At 41.4% G+C, this 14,354-nt stretch overlaps 1 protein-coding gene across 3 annotated transcripts in view; it reads right to left on the bottom strand.

Annotated features, from left to right (window-relative positions):
* The window catches only part of sh2b3 (SH2B adaptor protein 3), a 54,922-nt gene extending 41,578 nt beyond the window's left edge, over positions 1-13,344 (bottom strand). For 2 of the 3 annotated variants that reach the window (XM_084359912.1, XM_084359913.1), the window contains exon 1: positions 13,003-13,344. The gene's annotated coding sequence lies outside the window, so the exon portion shown is untranslated. Of the gene's footprint in view, positions 1-12,998 lie in introns of all 3 variants that reach the window. The other variant, XM_084359914.1, reaches the window with a different exon arrangement.
* Between the last annotated feature and the right edge of the window lie 1,010 nt (positions 13,345-14,354).

A 14,354-nucleotide genomic window follows, 5' to 3' on the forward strand; every position in this document is an offset into this window, starting at 1 on the left:
GGGGGAGCCATAGACTGTGGTCCAACAGATCACAGAAAACCACAAGAAATATAAGGAGGGGTTTGTGTGTATGTGTGTGTGTGTGTGTGTGTGTGTGTGCGTGCGTGTGTGTGGGGGGGGGGGCAAACATGGAGCAACATGTCTCGTTATCTCTCGGCTAACATCTCCCTCCCTGTCCTTAACGACGACATCTAGAGAAGAAAAGTTGTGAATTCTTGAGATCGTGACACGCATGAAAGCATGCAGTTTTTTTCATCAGTATCATCAAGTGTACCAGGGGGACACGTACGTCAATGAGGGAGCGAAAACTTGGCAACGTGAAATGTTGCGTCACTCAAGTTCCTGGATGTGTCCTGTCACAACAACTAATTCCCTTCCTGTAGTTTTCAGAGCATGCTCAGTGCATGTTCCCTTGCGCCCCTCCAGCTGGCCCCCCCAGAAGCCTGTTTCTATCTGCCTGGCCAGCCCAGCGATGACTCAGCACTGACTGAACGCACACACATATACAGACACACACTTCCTCTTGCCGTATCTCTCTGGGGGCTTGGCCGTCTCTGTTCCCATGGTTTTTCCTTTCTTTTGATCCTCTGTGTCCACTGGAGTGAGGATCTCCAGATGTGTTTGGATTCTTGCTTCCTTTACTTTCACCTTGACTGAGGGCCTAGCAGGGTCAAAATGTGAGGGTAAACAAAAAGACTAAGACACTTCTGTGTCTCCTCCAGGACCTCTGACCTCAGCTTGGTGCTCTGTTATCGTATTATTGCTTTGCTAGACAGCGTTCAGCGGGGGATGACAGAAAAAAATAGGCCAATTCAAAACACTCTAAGTTGCAAATGGAAAACATTCCTGCACAATAGAGCCAAACTCCCTGCATTCCCTCCGTTCTGTCTTCCTCACCTTACTCATCACTCCCTCCCTCCTCCTCTTCCTCCTTTTTCTCAATGCCTGCATTCTTCACTGTGACACACACTCACACACACACTCACTCTCACACACACACACACTTGCACACTGATTGCTTTCTTCGTCTCTCATGTGCTTTACAGAAATCTGGCACAGCTTTTCCTGCAGCATCAACGCTACAAGCAGTCTGAGCAACTAAGTGACTTATGTCGACAACAGTTGCAGGTTCGTTGGCAAGAAAAAAACAACAGTTTTGGAATATGTATGATATCTATATTTTTCAGCAACACTAACACAGTAGAATTCAAAACTGTAGATTAGCAAATATAGTATGATAACCGTCAATTTCCATACAACGATATGCCTTAACTGTGCAACCCAACTCTGACTGAAACTACTACCTAGGCTGCAGCTCAGCCGCTGATGTTTAAAATAGCAAACAGACAATAACATCTATGATACTCAGAAGTCATTTGCCTTTACTGGACAGATGCACGAGTCAAACAGGTGCAAGAAGAAAATAGTCACTACCAGGAAAGCAGCTTGTGACTGACTGACATTTAGAGAGTACAATCTCTTCATCTGCACCTCTGACATGAGGACTAACATATGTTAATATAGAACAATTTGTGCATTATTTTGATAATCGATTTCATTTTCAAGCAGAAATTCAAATCATCCTCTGCATCCAGCTTCTCAATGTGAGGATTTACGGCTTTTTAAAATGTACTCCTATTATAAATGGAGTGTCTTTCTGTTGGAACAGACAAAACAAACAATTTGAAGATGGAATCTGTGATGGGAACATATTTTTCTAACGATTATTCAAGAGATTCAACAGCAGGTAATTAGATAATGAAAATAATTGCCCAGATATACTCCAACTGTGGATGTTAGGGAGGTCGTCTCCTCTGCAACTCAATCACACAAGTTTAGACTTTGATCTGAATTGTTTAAAGAACCAATTGTAAGACCTAGGTGGGCTAGAAAGAGAATATCAGCATCAAATCGCTTCCCTTACCTCATATCCTTGTAGCTCCTGACACCAGAAGTGGAACTAAACTTCTAAACACTTTTTTACTGGGAGCAACCAGAAGCAGATCTTAATCAAGCAGGAAGGGAAACAGGATGCGTGAAAGACACACGTGAATTGATCTTGTCAGCATGAGTAATCTCATGACTTGTGTCAGCTCACTGAGTTGATTCTTAACACAACACAAGCTGTGGGGGGGGTGGTGAGCGTGTGGTATGTCATTGCCGCTTAATGCCCAGACACTATGAGAGTGGTGACCAGTAAACCATATGTACGCAATTTTTTTTAAACTAGCATTAAAAAAAACTCAGGGGCCAATAATGCCAACACAATCATGACCACTGCAACATTTAAAAAAAAGAGGGGAGGTAGTATTAATTTTTAAACAAAACCAAGAAAACAAAATCTACAAAGACTGACAAAGACTCGGGCTTACACAACACGTAGAGAATTATCAGTGCTGCTGGTGGAAGCCCTGTTGCAGGGAGGTCCTATTTATATCTCAAGAGCTTGGTATCAGCTCTCACACACCACTGTGTGCTCCCTGTTGTCCGCAGTAGGGAGCAGCTCTTGTTTGATGCAATGGACACACACACACACAAACACACACACACAGACACAGACACACACACACACACACACACACACACACACACACACACACACACACACACACAGACACACACACACAGACACACACACACACACAGGAGGTCTGTGAGCTTTCAGGTATTCATAGCAGGTGGCAACTGCCATGGCTGCATATTAATGCTAGTGCAAAGGTGGCTTCAGATGCAGTACTTTAAATGGCCACTGCTTGTAAAGAAAGGCTAAGACTGGGTGGAAACAAAGTCCTTTTAGGCAAGTGTTGCCTCGCAGCAGCCATCTTGGCAACAACCCTAGGCTAGCAAGACCGGACCCCTATTTAAATGAATGGGGAGATAGCCATAACTTTTAATAGTCACTGGGACAAAAAAAAAATGAATGAATGGAATCATCAGTCAAATCTGATTTAAAAATGCTTTAAAAGGTTTGGTGACTTTGCTCCAAAATAAGGTTTAAAACACTTTTTCCCCACAGGTTATACTTACAACAACTTTTTACAGGTCAATCCAGAGTGCCATGACACGACACTGCAGCTCATCCCACCAAAACATTTCAACAAATGCAAGTTTAATGTCTAATCTTTGATTAAGGTCACCTCTCTTGGTAATCCTGTGCATTAGTTTGATATCTTCCTCTACGCCTATTAGAAGTCTGTCTGCAATCGCACCAAATTAGTTGAAACAGTCTTGAATCTCAAATGTGCGCTCCCGTCAATGCCAAAACTCGACAACTCTTGCAGTTCGGTTATGACAAAGCAGACAATTGGATTTTGAGGGAAAGATGAAAACAAAGAACTGCCATCTCTGGGGCAGCATACTTCTCTATTCAAAACACTTCTCTGCTGGAAAATCAATGGAGAACACCACCAACCTCTTCAGTAATGTACCAGATAATTTGGTTTTAATAGCTTAGCCTAATCAATGTCTTGTAAAGTGGATTCTTGTGATTTTAATAATTATATCTCCATTATATTGAGGCTTAATGGGGGAATTGAGTGTGTGTACGGGTAAAATTATTGACACTGGTGGTGGAAGCTACTGCCATCTAGAGCAAAAATGTAATGTCAATCAACAGAAAATGAATTATAAATTATTTTGATAATCTATTAATCTAAATTAGTTAAAAGGCCAAACACCTGATGGTGCTTGCTTCTCAAATGTGAGATATAGCTGCTTCTACTTGTATTACATTATAGTACACCCACTCAAGTTTTACGCTGTCAAACAAAAAGATAAAGAATGAAGAGGTCGTTTTATAGGTAAAATTATTCACCAAGAAAATCATTGTCAGATTAATCAACATTGGAAATAATCACTGGTTGCAGCACTACTAATATCCTTCAGCTCAGCCCTTGTATTGTTTGGATTTTAAGGCTACAACAACTGACAATTCATCCAACCTCGAGTCTTCAAAGTGTCCCTTCAGAAAACTATACATTGACATCACAGACACTACCTGCATGGTTTTACAGTCCTTTTTCTTTTCACACGCACATAAAGACACAGATGGGCATATGAGCAACTCGCCTGAGAATGTGGACACCTCTATGCGCCGCTTGGTTGTTCATTACTACAGAAATAGGATGTGCTCCTAATCATCATAGTCATTATATAAAATGCAATTTACAGCAAGCCACATCCTTCTGACCTTTATATAGCACTGGCCTTATTACTGAGATCAGCCGGATCCAATCTATTGCTTACGACTCAATTAGTCTGCATGGCATCAAGGCTCTCTGAGACATCAAACACTCCCGTTTTTCCCGTAAAAACTAGAGTGGAAAAATAAATACGTTAGGAAAAAAAAGTGGCAACATGTGCTCCACAAGGTCTGGGATGAAAAACAGATTTTGTTACCACCTTTGAATTTTCATTCTCTGATTCACTGAATGAATCACAGAGCTAGGGATACATTTACAAACGAGGGAGAGTGTGTGAGTGTGGGAGTTAGGGGGTTATTAAAAAGAGAGGGAGGAGGGAGGAGAGTCAAACAAGAAAAGGAAGAGGAGGGGACAGAGAAACAAGAGTCACAGGGATAGTCAGGATGAGAAGATAATGAGAAGGCAGGAAGTGAGAAAAACAGAGCAGAAGAAAGGCGAGAGGGGAGGTGACGGCGCCAGGTTTGTGGTTGAAGGTCCAGGTGGCAAAGCCAAAGAGGAACGGGGACCAAAAGATCTTTGCTCCGCTCTGACTGGGCAGCAATCACAGCAACAGGAAGCCCTGCCCTGCCCTGGCAAGCAGTGTGCAGCACACACATGCAAAGACACTGCACACACAGACACACATACTAAAATGCACTCTTACGTCAGCAGTGGAAAGAGTAATTGAATATCAAAGCACAAGAGCTGTTGCTTGAATGCATTTGTAATTAATTTGTGTTGAAAGCCGAGATTACACACATGGACGAGACAGGCGGTGCTGAAGAATGACAATTAAAAGGTGTTGGTCTGGGGTGTGCACACAACTCAATTCTTGCCAGATTAACTTAAGCAAACCTTCATTTTAGCATAATGACTGGCTACAGGGGGAAGAATCTAGCCCTGCTCTGTCCAGAGTAGGGCTGCAACTGAAGACAATTTTCATTATCAATAAATCTGCTGTCTATAGAAACAATCCGATATTGGGCGTAAAAAAATCATCACATTTTTTGCAATGACCCCCCCCCATAGTAATTTTGTTCAGCCTTAGTCCGAAGGGAACAAAACCCGCCTCCCAGCCCCTCCATAGCTCACTAATGAACACATTATATTATGTTAGTTTAATCTGTAAAAAAAAACAAAAAAACCAAACAAACTGTAAAAGTGACAATTCACCGTTTTATGGAGGGTTATGTGCTAAGCTATTTCTTGACCCGGATCAGTTGCCAGGCAACCAATGGACACTCCAGGAAGTTACTGGTCCCAGCCACAAAACAGTCAGCACGTCGCCTGATATTCAGGGAAATCGCAAGGTCAAAGTTCAAACTGAATTCAAACTGTACTTTATGGCACTACCGTGGGCGTTGCATGCAGCTTGAATTTTATATGTTGCACCTGAGTTTAATGAGGTTAAACATATTTGCTTTCTCTGCAGTAAAACAATTATAATTAAAAAACAATTTCACAGCTGATCATTTGCCTTAATTTGCAGGATGTCTTGCCTCTCCAAAACTGTTTGAGTCAAATACTTAATAAACATTTACTGCATGTAAAACGAACCACTTAATTACAGTAATTATAACACAAAAAAATAAAACCAGTCACTGTAGCGGTCACAATCATTTATCCCAATTATTAGTCCACCTTTCATAAGAAAATAATTTCACAGCACTGGCTCTTATTTACACTAATAAACGTAGAGCATTAAAAACCTGCTTGAATCAAGCTTAACTAACAGTGGAAGCCAAAATCATTATCGTGGTGTTTATCAATACATTTATACAGCTCTATTCCATCCTTGCTTTACATGGACACAAAGTTTTAGCAAAATCCAAGCAGGACGTCCATGACTACAAACCCACAAGCAACTATTATGCAGGTCTGTTATCAGGAGAGAAAAGACCAGGAATTCCCACCAACACAGTAACCATTCAGTATTGTTATGACAGACCAAACAGCCTGTTCCACTGTTAGCCTGTGTTGGCAGTTAACACAAACTGACACGGTGTTTTTCATCCCCTTCACTTCACGTTTTATACTTGAGTGCAACAAGCTGCTGTGCATCAAGCAAAAAACTAGCAAAACCAGACAACAGCAACATGCAGCTACATGTTCCGATTGATCAGCTGCGTAAAATGAGAGGTCGACATGAAAAACATCTGCAGTTGCAGGGATGGGGACTGGCTGAGTCTCAGTGTTCCTGTTTGTGTGAAGTGAGATGTGAAAGAGCTTTGATAATGAGCAGAGCAGAAAGCGAGACGCACACCGCTTACATAATTGAAGAACATATTGTAAACGAGGAAGTAGCCCTGAAACATGAGATAACCTCGGCCCCAACTTCTTGCAGCCTGAGGAAAGCATCAGCTGATTCAGGGTGAAACTAGAGAGTGGGAGCCTGCAGTTTCAGACATCTCTTAGATTTTACAAATATTAACCTTTAGTAAGGAATACAATGTTTGTTCTCCAGATGCAAAAGCCAAAACACTTGCAAAATGTTTCATGAGAAGAATCAGCAAAAAATATTTTGTGTAACACCATATGAAAGGAAATAACACTGATACACCACATTATATAAACAAAACTATGGGGAAAGAACATCCTGTAAAACTGCAACAATCTTCTGATAAAAGAAAACAAGAGGCAGCAGTAGTAACAGCTGTGAACTAGTGACGACTTATCTTTTGTGCGGCATGTGCCATCTGTTGTTCTGATGTGTAGGCATAATACTACAGGGTACATAGGCTTTCTGTTTTGGCGAGGAGCATTCTCATTCCCACAACAATGCAGGCTCCAACGCAACACAATGCTGCTATTCTTAAGACGCACAGAAATAAAGCCCGGCCGCTTTCTGGCCATTTCCTGTGGCCTGGGAACGGAGAGAGGGAGGCAGGTTGGGAAAAGAGCGCAAGAAAAAAAGGGGGGGCTGGATATATGACAAGAAGGAAATGGCAATGCACTAGCAAGGATTAAAAGTAGGAAACCAAATGTATGCTGGAGGAACAACACCACTTTTCCCATTAAAACAGCAACGGAACACAAATCCGGGGTTGACCTTGAAAGAAAACCGTATATATGAGTATGTGTCCAGTGATTCCCAAGTAAAATACTCACTAACAAGCATCTTTCCAGCTGTCCGGCATCCTACCAATGACTAATACAAAACGTCTCTGTACAGTCCGTGGTCTATCATTATCCTGCAAAGACAGACCCTGGCATGTCAGGGAAATACTAAAATATAGGGCTCCCAGAGACATAATGACAGGCAAAAAATGAAAAGAGAAGTTGAGTTTTGGCTCTGGATGTGATGTGTGAGGAGGGGAGACTAAAGGAATGAGGTCAGTAGTGACTGTCAGGCTTCACAAAAAGCATTTTTTCTTCCTGTGTTTTGACCATTCAGAAGTTACAACTGTCAAAATTAAGCGCAATTTGATCTATATGGTTGAACATTTGCCAAAAATATTGCAAGAGCAGACATACCAGATTATTACATCGGCATTTTCATGAGGTGAATGCCATAGCACAGAAAAGACGCAATATGCCACAGGAAGGGTAGAAATGTTAAATCAAATAATGTAAGTTAAATAAGCGAATCTATTAGCATAACTTTTACCTATGATATGATACTACACAAACCTTCATCTGAACTTTTTTTTGAAAAGAACACTATGTGGCTGGCCGTATATGCATTGTCATGCAGATTGTTAAATGTACTGTGCAGACTTTTAAAATAAAGAAAAACTAAATACGAGCACGGAAAGCTGTTCCTGCACACGTACACTCCAAGCCCTGGCAAAATAAACACCGACTGACTGCGCATATTACAGAACATTAAATACGCATACACTGAATAACTAAACAGTTTAAGTACGTTTCTCAGCTACAAAGCCACCAAGAGCAGACCTCAACGTATTACTGGAACCCTTAAACACAGGTTTAGTTTCTGAAAAGCTGAAAACAGCAATCCATCATTCACAACATGGTGGAGTCAAATCAGTACATTTCAGCCAATTCAGGCTTTCAAGACTCAAATGTTGACGTCTGTCTGAAATCCGCAAGCACTTTATGAATGAGTCATCCCTACTTGTGATGTGTTTCAGACTCATTTTGAAAACGCCTGATAGTATTTAAGATGTGAGATATTAAGTTTGTGTGTAACTGTGTGTGGGGTTGTTGCTGGGAGAAAGGTTAATTGAATCCTTCCGTCACCGTGATCAGCTGTGAATCATCTACAGGCATCCAACTTCCTGGAAGGCTAATTCAGGAGTTATAAACTTTTCCACACATGATGAGCCAAGTGAGTTTCAGTGTTTGCACTTACAAAATAGCACTTTATAAAACAGGAACATCACCCAAGCATCCTGTTTTGGGCTGCAGAGACAGAAACACTCTACTGCTTGTGTTAGGAATAAACTCCTGTGACATGATGCAAATTGCGTGAGAATGTGTTTCTACTTTCACTTCAACTTAAACACGACTAATTGCTAAATTCACTGACTAATCCATCAATACACTAATCATCCATCAGAGTTTCAGGGTCACGGGGGGGCTGGAGCCGATCCTAGCTGATATTTGGTGAGAGGTGGGGTACACCCTGGATAAGTTGCCAGTTCATTACAGGGCAGATGTATAGGGACAAACAACCATTCACACTCACACCCACACCTACGGACAATTTTGAGTAACGGACAATTGTGAGTAACTGATTAACTTAACTTTTTGCATGTCTTTGGATTGTGGGAGGAAGCCGAGGTACCTGGAGAAAACCCATGCAGACACGGGGAGAACATGCAAACTCCGCACGGAAAGGCCCTGCCCCAGCCAGGTCTCGAACAGCGCTAACCACTGCGCTGCCATGCTGCCCCACACTAATCATTGCAACTCTATATGTATGCACTCATGAAACCTGGAGACTGACTAAAAAACAAACGTTTCTTTTGTAAAGCTGGGGAAAAAAAACATCTCTTGACCCCATCCTTCATCCACTGTATACTAACACACACACACACACAGACACACAAATCCATTAATGTATTGCAACTGCAGACGCATTTTATACACCATCCTCATACTGCTGCAGCTAAATCGGGCCTATAATCAACATTCTTCTAACATCAAGAACAGGGGCGCACTGGGGTAAACACACGCAAATACACACAGACTCTCTAATTATTGCTGCTTTGGAAAAAGAAAGAAAAAAAAAAACACAGGCACGCAAGTCTTCACCCCCCCCACACACATACACACACACGCTTGCACAAATGCATGCACACACACGCAAGAACTTAACCCTACTCTATGCTTTGTATGCGTGTTTGTCGTGAGAAAATACAGTTAAGTCTGAGATTTTTAGGCTTAGCTGTTTGTGTGGCCAAGAGCTGTGTGAAGCTGCCAGAAAACGTGTTATATTGCAGAAGGTCCCTACTGACACAAGAAGAGAAAAGCTTTCTTTTTCTCCCATTTTCTGCCTTAATTTGTTCTTCCGCCTTTCCCCATCGTTGCTCTTTTGCAAATTCCTACTCCTGTCTGTCTGCAAATTAATCTCCCACGGTTCCTCCTTCTCTTTCCTGTCTTTCTTAGAGCCCCTGAGGGAAGCAGAAGAACTGGCGTCTGATAACATCTTAGTTTAAGACATGGAACCATGACAATGTCTGATCCACGGCTGATATCCGAGGCCGCAGCATCCACCAGTTCTTTCACTTCTCTCGCGTCTGCAACAACACCTATATGCATACGTTTACACCGATTATGCACAATGTATCAAAGATATTGCAGAAATTAGTAATCTAAGTCAGTCTTTTCTTTCAAGGAAAGACGTCTCTAGACAGTTACCAAGACAATATTGTGTTGTGGGGCATGAAATCCCCAACCAAGTAATCATGTCATGTTGGAGAAAATCCTATTATAATCACGCTGAACAAGTGTCATCCCCCTCTCGAGGGAAAGTCCAAGATTTTCCACTGCTGAAAACTGTAAGGGAGATTATTACAATTTATGATATTCAGACGGTCATCGGACCCGGAAGCTGTAAATAATTTTTGGCAATAATGTGTGGTTGTAGTTATTAAATGTTTCGGTTTTACTGTATTCATGTTAGGCTATAGGTACCTATCACATGGAGTAAAAGAGAAGTGAAGACGGCACCGTGTTCAGAAAACAAGATATACAGACTGTACAGGCCAATTAGGGATCTGGAACTGCACTGAACCTTTAAATTAAGAGTCAACCTTTAGCCTGGGGTTGACAGAGTTAAACCTGTCTGCCATGGAAAATATTATTGTACAGTCTAGCTGGCGTTACTTCCCCACCCTAGAGGCATGTTTTTTTTGTCTTTTGTGCTTCAATGACTCAAGGTGTTACAGCTGTTACATCTACATGACTGAATGAACAAAGAATGCCAACATCAGCCTTTTGCTGGGATTACCACAGAAGGTAAACATGTACGCTACAAATGTGCTTTCATACGCCTTAGATAGGTAGGTAGGGTAGGTGATATGGTGACAAATACGATCAAATGCAATGAGACTATATAAAATGTGTCAATCGTTGGAGGTTCTGGCACACTGTTTATACTGCAGCAGCTATCACTTTAAAATCTCTCAGTATTAAAGTGAGTCAAGTTTGATCAACAGAAGATTAATCAACAGCTGTTTTTTACTAATAGTAGAGGTACATACATCAAGGTCATTCAAGTTGCTTCAAATTCCAAAAATCTATCCTAAGCTCAAATTGAACAGCACAACTATGTGTGTATGCCAGCCCAACAACTGATAGTTGTGGCTCTGATATTGACCGCCTGTGTACCCAAACCAGAGCTCATCTGTTAGCCATGTTATTCAGTCAGCTAACATTGGATGTATTATGCGTCGGTTAGCTCATAAATTGACAATGTTCTCTCTCTGAGTTCAACTGAGGCCTGTTGTATTATTGTGATGGAAATGGGCTGGCAGATGGAGGAAGCCCTCACAAGTATATTTTTGACCTTTGGGAGTCTCTGTATGGATATTGTTATATAAATGCAAGGCAGTAGTGGAAGAGGTACTCCCTTACTTAAGAAAAAGTAGTAATATGACAGTGTAGAAGTACAAGTAAAGGTCCTGCATTCAAAGTTTACTTGAGTGAAAGTACAGACGCTTTACCAGAAAAATGCACTTTAAAGGGGCCATATTATGCTCATTTTGAGGTTCATATTTTTATTTTGAATGTATCTCAGAAAATGTTTACATGCTTTAATCTTCAAAAAACACATTATTTTTCTCATAGTGTGTCCATTGCTAATGCACAATATTATTCCCTGTCTGAACGCCTGTCTCTTTAAGGTCCCCCTCGCAAAAAGCCCAGTCTGCTCTGATTGGCCAGCTCTGGTGCTGGGGGTGTGGCTAAGGGTGGTGACTGTCAGCGCCCTTGAACGGAGAGAGTCGCATCATCTTCATCTAACCCTAAACCTAACTGTTAAGTCAGTATCTATCGCCGAATGAGATAACACAGTGATGATTGAGCCTATGGCCCACTGATGAAAGCACTTGCTATAGTACCAAAGATGTATACTGGATATCGGTGGCGTATTTCCCGGAAAAAATCACAAGTGGCGCAGTTAGTGACGTGTTAACCCAGCAGTGGTTGGTCGACCAGAGAGAGTAGGTGGTTCCCACGTGACATAATGGTTTTGTTTGTCCTGGTCTCTGCTAGCGTTGGGAGTAAACGATTAACATTACTGTTAACGGTCATGGCCAAACAAACAAAGACTGATAAGAGCAAACGATTAAACTTTTTTTTTAAAAAAGGTGCAAATCCAAATCCAAAGAACAAACTAATATAATTATTATTATATAATTACATTAAGGTATACATCACATACTCTGATCATCATTATTGATGTATTGACATATGAGCAGCATTTTAACTGGCTGAGGTGAGGTGCAATAAATGTATTAGAGTAGAAGTAGGAAGTTGCATAAACCAAAAATACCTAACTAATTCAATAAATGTATTTAGTAGGACTCCACCGCTGTACAACGAGTTTAAAGAATTCATTCATTACAACTGGGATGCACCACCGGCCACAAATACACACCTGTTGCCTCAAGAGTCTCAGAGCAGATAGTGAGGTTAACTTTGAAGGAATGCACACACACACACACACACACACATTACTGTTTTGATTTGCTGCCACAACACAACACAACAACTGGATTGTGAACCCAAGTGTCTGCTCCCCGACTCCTCCATGCAGCAGTCATGAGGGGGGACCACCCCACCTACGAACAGCCCTATTGGTGTGCTGACAGGTGACTGTCTTCATGTCTGACTCCATGTTTGGCCTTTGTGGTCGCGACAGCTTTCACACTGCGACATCACCATGGCGACCACCACTGATAGATTTGCGCCAAATACCGTCACAGAAATAAACACACACACATCCGCGCGCGCACACACACACACACACCTGAGCTGCTGCTGCTTACCAAAAAAAAAGCACGTGTTGTGTGCATCTTGTGTTGATGTGACGCCAATTAGCTATATTTTTAATAGAAAACTTTACTTTTTGACTTACAAAGAAGAAAGTCTTCGCCATCACCACCGGCTACAGAGCCCTTTAAATCCACAATAACACTTTTTTTTTTTCGACGATCGTAAGTGAAGACAAAGTGGAGGATGTGTCCACATTACTGCTGCGGGTCGTCTTTTTTTTTTAAGTTAATCCCCCCCTCCCTCCCTCCCTCCACCACCTCCATGTGCTGAAGTTTGGACTGTTATTGAGTGAAAAAAAGCACTTTAAGACAAGAGTAGTAAAAGAAAAGCTGACAGGAGCTCACAACATACTCACGTTCTCCGTTATCTCGGATGGGCACCCACAGCACGACGACTAACCAACAAGTTGGACTTCGCATAACGGAAATGTGTCGAGAAGCATCTAAAGTGAGTCAAAACGACGTCGGCGAGGAGCAACAGAAAGTGGACACCGGAGGAGAAGCTGCGTGCTGGAAAGCCCGTCTCCTTCTCTCTCATTGTGAGCGTACGCCACGGTTTCCTCCGCAGAGAGAAGAAGAGAGAAAAAAAAAAAAAAAAACGAGGAAAAGAAAAAGTTTCAGCCACGAACTTCACGCGGAAAAAAAAAAGTGGCAACTCCTCATTTCCGCTGTCAAAAAAATGTGCCGCGGTCGGTCCGGCTGCGTCAAGTCAGAGGAAGACTTACAAAATGGCTTCCGACGGGGTTTTTCAAAATAAGACGGCAAGAGATGTCAGGGCACCAGCGCCGGATCAAACCACCAGGGGGCCCCCCTGTGCACAAACAAATGACACTGGGGGAGGATGTGTTTACATGGTATGTGAAAAATACTGTAGGCAAAGTTTTACTTCAAGGTATTAAAGCAAAATGTACTCAAAGCATAAAAGTAAGTAAAAGCACTTAACCCCCCCCCCGCCGCCTCTAAAAAAAAGGATAAGCGGTTGCAGACAATTATATTTGTCATGTACACAAATTCACAAATATAATTACAGATTACATTTGTGTGTACCGCCGTGCTGCCTGATAATAGAACAGGATGCCTTTATTGTCATTGCACAAGAGTACAATGAAATTTCAGTGCAACTCCTCGATGGTCATACAAATAAAACACCAGTACACAACAAAATTGACACACGACTCAAATACACAATGTATAAAATCAAGTAAGTAGGTAAAAAGTAGAATAATATTTTTAAAAAAAGAATATATAATAAATATGTATTGCACTAGTCTGACGGCCAAAGAGCTCTGTTAGTGATACAATCTGATGCATCTTGCTGCAGTAAAGCTAGTTTTACCCTATTCATAGACTATACTGTTGAGTTGTTCAATTTACTGCATAACAGTGGATTTAATTTTTCATAATATTTTCTAGCAATATTATGCAACTCATTTTTTGATCATTCCCTGTCGCGTCAGTGGTCCAATGATGGCAAGTTTGCCTTCTTGGAAGTTGTGAAATTCTTTTTTTTGTTTAATTTCATAGATATGCACATATATGTTTTGGTGACCTAATCCAAAAAGTTATCTGGAAAGTACTTAAGTGTTAGGTAAATGCAACTATACAGAGGGCTGTGTATAGTCTAAGTAAATAGCAAGAAGTAACCAATTATTCAGGCCAAATTTTATGATAACCTCATTTTTACACTCAGTTGCCAGTTTATTGGTAT

This window comes from Pagrus pagrus (assembly GCF_965226575.1).
Source record: "Pagrus pagrus genome assembly, chromosome: 8".
Classification (NCBI taxonomy): domain Eukaryota; kingdom Metazoa; phylum Chordata; class Actinopteri; order Spariformes; family Sparidae; genus Pagrus; species Pagrus pagrus.